Source organism: Corvus kubaryi, unplaced genomic scaffold, assembly GCF_017639235.1.
Source record: "Corvus kubaryi isolate FWS band 111438036 unplaced genomic scaffold, C.kubaryi_AGA036_p1.0 133, whole genome shotgun sequence".
In the NCBI taxonomy this organism is placed as follows: Eukaryota; Metazoa; Chordata; class Aves; order Passeriformes; family Corvidae; genus Corvus; species Corvus kubaryi.
In genome coordinates, this window is record NW_024580667.1 from 26,211,493 (window position 1) to 26,217,601 (window position 6,109).

Below are 6,109 nucleotides of genomic sequence, written 5' to 3' on the forward strand. Positions count from 1 at the left end.
CAGATGATTTGTTGTTATTTGTGCCTGGTATAACTATTTAAAAAATATCATTCTATTTGTTTTGGCTGTTAAGTTTGAATATAGCATTGAACAAAAAAAATCCCTAAGAGATCTAACAAAATTATTATGGACAAGGGCAGAAAAGGAGGAAGCATTGTTGTGACTAGAAACACCTGAACAGTATTATTTGATATTAAGATAAAGTTTTTTTGTGAAATACCTTACCTGTGTAGTAGACGAACGTTCAAATTATTCCATTACTGAAAAAGGTAAAAAAGACAAGTAGCCTTTTGACCGGTTAGTACCTCATCTGCTGATTAGTTTATCATCTCAATCCAGCTACTAACTTTCCATTATTTCCTTTTTAAGCCAGAAACAAGCAAGCACCAATACCATCACCCTTCAATGTTTGAATAATTATCTGTTCTTAGGAGCAACATGGTACTGATATGGCTTCAAGGCTTCTGTAACTCCTGGTGCCTTTTTCAGTTGCATGTAAATAATCCAACTGAAAACATTCCTGTAACATTAAGGAAGACATTTACAAACAGCTGGTTTCTGTTATTAATTGTTCAAAGTTTGTAGTCATAGCAGAGGTTTGTTGGAAAAAATCCATAACACTGAAACTGTAACAATATTTATATTTACACTGGTAATCTAGGCAGAACAGAGATTGCTCAGGGAAGGAACAACATCGAGGGCTCCTGGGTGAATAAAGCAAGAGTTGAAAAGATGGACTGAGAAACGAAGTAGCAGCTTCTGACAGAACAGGTCTTTGTGGAATGGGAAATGAAGGCTGGCAACTTTAACTCAGTGTCAGTCAAGGGTCTGCACTGGATCTTCTCTTAATATTTCACCCTCTCAAAGCACTGACCATTTGCATGCTGGGGCTCTGCTACAGTGCATGCTCATGACCCCCTCCTGGCTGCAGACTGGGTTTTCTTCCATGGAAAGCCAAAGAAGAGGTTTGAATCCACCTGACATCCCAGTGTGGGTCAGGATACAGCTGTGCTGTGCTGCTAGACTCAACTGCACTGAAGAATTCACACATCCTGTAATACTGGAGTCACAAACAGCTCACAGAAGTTTTATTTACACTACTGCTCATCCCCACAAAACTTACCTGCCTGAATTTGCTTTCCTTCCACCCCTGAGGCAACGAAGGTGATGTGCAGTACTAGGAGGGCATCCAAACTGCCCACATTCATAGCCTTATGAACCACCACGTACTGCAACCTGCTTACTACTCACCACACTTGCCATCCGAGAACTTTTAAATGTTGATATAAGTTCCAGGATAGTGATTTTCACCTCAGATTTTCATTTTCCACTCCTAACCAACATCACTTGACTAGGAAAGAGTAACTGGTGGCAAGAGCACTGTTGGATAATGCAAAGCTCAGTATGTCAGAGGACCCACAGTGTAATCATGGAAACCAGATGAAGATCTTGTGATTTGTGTTGCCATGTCATTGGGGAGGCATGTGGAGTGAGTAGAAGTCACAGGGGCTCATTCTTCTACCTGATACCCAGGGATATTTTGTACAAACCAAGTACACCTCCTGTGGAGAAATATTCTGTACAATGCGACAACAGAGAATGTAAGGTTTGACTGCAGCCCCACTCACAGCACTTTGAAAAATACTGGTTAATAAGGTATAAAATGTACCCCAATTTCATATCTAAGTGGGGGGATGAGAATTTGACATGAAATTGCAGGGATGGGTTGACAGGTTTGTCCTCCTTGCCCTCCCCAGAAGGGATATCTTTTGGTAAGTCTTGTGTCCTCAGCTATGCTGAGTGTTGACCAGGGACATTAAGCTTGTGATTGCAATCATATTGTTAGTGCTATATACAGCTATTCTGCAGTCAATGCATTTATCACTGGCAATCCAAAAGAACCATAGATGTTGCAGTCAATAAATTGTGTTATTGATGAATCCAGCTGTCTCTTCTGAACGCAACTGGACCGACAGTTCATAGACTATTTGTGAACTCGGGATCGGGCCCATAGTTACATGTTTGCAACAAGCATCAGCTAAAGAGCAGCTGGGTAATATCTGGGTTCCTGGGCTCTGAATTTGAAAGTGAATGTGCTTCTAAACACACAAAACTATTAACAAAGTGTTAGTAATTCTATTAAAACTTGGTATTTTAGAAAGGATTGCTATAATTGAAGAAAACCATTTTCTTGGGTGTTTCAATTCATCTCCTCATGAATACAGAGAATCATCACATCAAACATTTGGATTTAGATAAAGAAATTATAGAAAATCCATGGAATTGCATCACTTTTTTACACAAAGACTGAAGACTGACTAATAACTTTTATGTAATGTTATATCGTTTTCCCAAGCAACTATATGTAATTTTCATTAAGAAATTCCTTCCACTCCATTTTCAGTCATACCAGTGTGAGAAACTGAAAACCTGAAAAAGTTAATGTTTCAAACATTTGGCAGAAGAGAAAAGGAATGTTTCCATGCCAACTAGATTAGGTGCAGTTAAAAAAAGAGGGTCTTGTGGCGGCAGGATAGTGCTTTTCTGGGATCAACTTGCTTATCTTGGGTAACTATTTCTAAAAACAAGTTTGAGACAGCAGTGCACTTGCATCTGTCAGGGGAGGGGATTTGAAACCATGAGACTCCCCCCAACCTCCTTCTGAAATTTCAAGAATAATAAAATGCACATGGGCAAGGACTGGTTTATAAACAGCAAAACAGAGAGGGGCAGGGTGTACACCCATCATCCCTGCACCACCACCTGCAGGAACCGGACCAGAGACAGCACTGGAACTCTGGGTGGTGACCCAGATCTTTTTTCTCTATTTCACTATCTTTCCTTCTTCCTTTCTTCCTCTTCTTAAAAGTTTAATTCTTTGTTGCCACATGTTGTCCAGAAAAGCTTAATCCACAGGCTGTTCAAAAATTGCTGTTGCCACACGTTGTTCAGAAATGTTGAAGTTGCTGCTACAGACCATCCAGTCTATCATAAAGTTTAAATTGTTGCTGCCTGTACAAAGAAGGCTAACTGATTGCCTTTCTTTCCCCATAATTTAGCCCAAGGGTATCCCAGGCATCAGCTACCTCAGAGTAGGTGGCCCAGGACTGCCCTCTAGGGACCCACAATCAGTCAGAACAAGATCCTCTCTCAATCTAAGAAACCCTTTGTCTTTAGGCAGATTGAATTTCTAAATGCAATAACAGTTAATTATTAAAACATAGACAATACAAATAACTTAATTCAAAATCTGTAATATTCCTTCAGGAATACAGAAAATAATTTTGCTGGTAACAATAGCAATCCTTTCCACATTAAAACATGTCTAAAAACCTTTTTTTTCCTACTTTCCGTATCGTAGCTAACTGCTGGTTTTGCCTACAATGTGCTGAGAAGCCTGCTACAAACTCTGCAGAGCTGTGGCAGTCCATCAAGACAAGGTGTGTGGGAAAGTTCCTGGGGCTCAGTGATGCTCTTCAGATACATTGAGCTACCTTTCCTTCTAGAGCCATTCTAGCCAAGGGAATGATCACTTTATCACCTACATTTGTGTGTTTATATGGCAAAAAAATAAGGTGTCCTTTTTAAATGTAATTCAGAAAGTGAAGAAGGGCAAAGAAGATAACCTAGCATGTGTAAACCACCATGAAGTGCAAAAGCTTGATATAAGAAGTCACTCTTACTTAAGTAAGACCTTTGCTTTTTTTACAGTAGGATGCATTTACAATTTAAGCAGAAGCTGAAAAGAAAATGGATATAGTTTCAATTTAATCACAATGCATTTAAATGATTAAAAATGTTTTAGTTACACTACTGTTCATAAAAAAATCATATTACTATTCATTTCTCCTTCTGTCTAAACATTATAAAATAAATCCCATAACTAAAAATTAGGTAGAGGCAGTCAGATTAATGTCTCACACCCTGTATCAGTGAATGGGAAATGCATTCTTTTTCATCTCTGAAACACTACTGGTAAGGACACACAATATTCAGGCTTGTCAGTATTGGTATCACTTGATCATAATAAAAAATATTATGATGACAAAAGCCAGCAGTATTTCTAAGTGCTAAGATATTTAAATATATTTTGTTACAGCTTGTCACATAATGAAAACAAAACCATCAAGTAAGCATTTTGGTGTGTCACATTTTTATTATTTCATCCTTATTTCCTAAATACTGTTTCACCATTAACTTTTAGTGAAATCAGTGCACAAGGTTAGGGAAATAGAATTGCATTTAAAATCAAATTCCCTGCTGTCTGTTGTACTAACACAAAACAAGAAATCTTATAAAAAAGAATAATTACCATTGCCTCCATCCTCCCCTCGCTCTCACATTTTCATTTTTCTGGTTTCACTACATTTTTTTTCTATCATGTCAGAAACTTCAGACAAAAGGGAAAAAAAATCAGGTATAACTTGGGACAAACCACTCTTACCCTCTGAAAACCTGAATCCTGCAGTGAAACCACTCTGCATAAGAGGCAGGTGCAGACAGAGCACAGCACTCCCCTTTGCACTGCTCCATACCTATGCACCGGAGCCACTGTGCAATCAGCACGAGCCTGTCCGAGACTCGAGCTGGTGAGGCAAGGACAAGTCAGCCAGGTTACTTAGACTCACAGAATCATAAAAATGGTTTGGATTGGAAGGGGATCTTGAAGATCACCTAGTTCCAAACCCCGTGCCACAGGCACGGATACCTTCAACTACACCAGGTTGCTCAAAGCTCCATCTAATCTGGCCTTGAACAACTCCAGGGATGGAGCACTCACAACTTCGCTGGGAAATCTATTCCAGTGGCTCACTATGGCGTTTAAGTAAAACCTTATAAAATGAAGGCCTTGTTGCCTTTGTAAAATTATGGCTCAGGCCTGGTACTTTGGCTAGAGAAGGACTGTGAGAAAAGTCTGTGAGAAGAAAAACAATTAGTTTTTACCCATGAGATTGTAGTATCAACAGAAGCAAGAAAGTTAAACAGTAGAAGGAGAAAACAGCAACATATCTGCACCTGTTATTTTCCTGAGTGCTTGAATGCTTAGGCTATAGGTAGCCAATGATAGTATGCTGTAGTTAGTAATAGCCAATGAGTCTATTGTAGTAGTTTAGCAGCCAATGATTCTGTAGCACAAATGATAACATACAAAAGGTGTATGAAAGAGGCTGCTTTGTTTAATAAACAATAAACGGCTTTTTGGCCCTTGAAAGAGGCACTGTACAGACAGTCGTGACCCCCCCAACAGCAACAGCTCATCACCCTCACAGTAAAGAATTTTTTCTAATATCTGATCTAAACCTACACTCTTTCAACTTGAAGCCATTCCCCCTTGTCCTGTCACTACATGCTCTTCTAAAGTCTTGCACCATCTTTTGTGTAAGTTCTCTTTCAGGCCCTGGAAGGCCACAATTAGGTCATGCCAAAGTTTTCTCTTTTCCAGGCTGAACAATCCCAACTCTCTCAACCTTTCCTTATAGAAGTGCTTCACCTCTGACCAACTTGGTGGCCTCCTCTGGACTCGCTTCAGGTCAGTGTCGGAGACCCCAGAGCTGGATGCAGCACTCCAGGTCAGGTCTCACCAGAGGAGAGGGACAGAATCACCTCTCTCACCCGGCTGGCCACGTTGCTTTTGATGCAGCCCAGGATACAATTGGTTTCTGGGCTACACAACCCCTACAGCACCACTGCCAAGGCTCTGGCTTTCCTTGAGCAGATGAGAGAGCAAGCACTTGCCCCAGGGGCTGGGCAGAGAAGGCTGCCTCTCCACTACTGCTGAGAAGCAATTGACATTTCCCAATTTGAGGTCTCCTGCATTTCCCCAGCTCCTCAGCAGCTGCAGCAGAAGGCTGCTCAGTACGGCACTGCTGAGGACCATGCTGGTCCCAGAGAGCAATGCAGCAGCCTTGGGGCTGCTCTAGCTTCACCTTGCTGCAAGGAGAGTACCAGAGAGAGCAGAGCCAAGCTCAGAGCTTCTGTTTGCCCAGGCAGGGTGAGGTGGTTTGTGCTAACGTTGTACCATAGCCAGATTGACAATGGTTCAGCAGCCTGAATGAAGATCTATTATAGCAGTCTTGTTAAGACTCTGAGTCACAACTGCTGCTTGCCA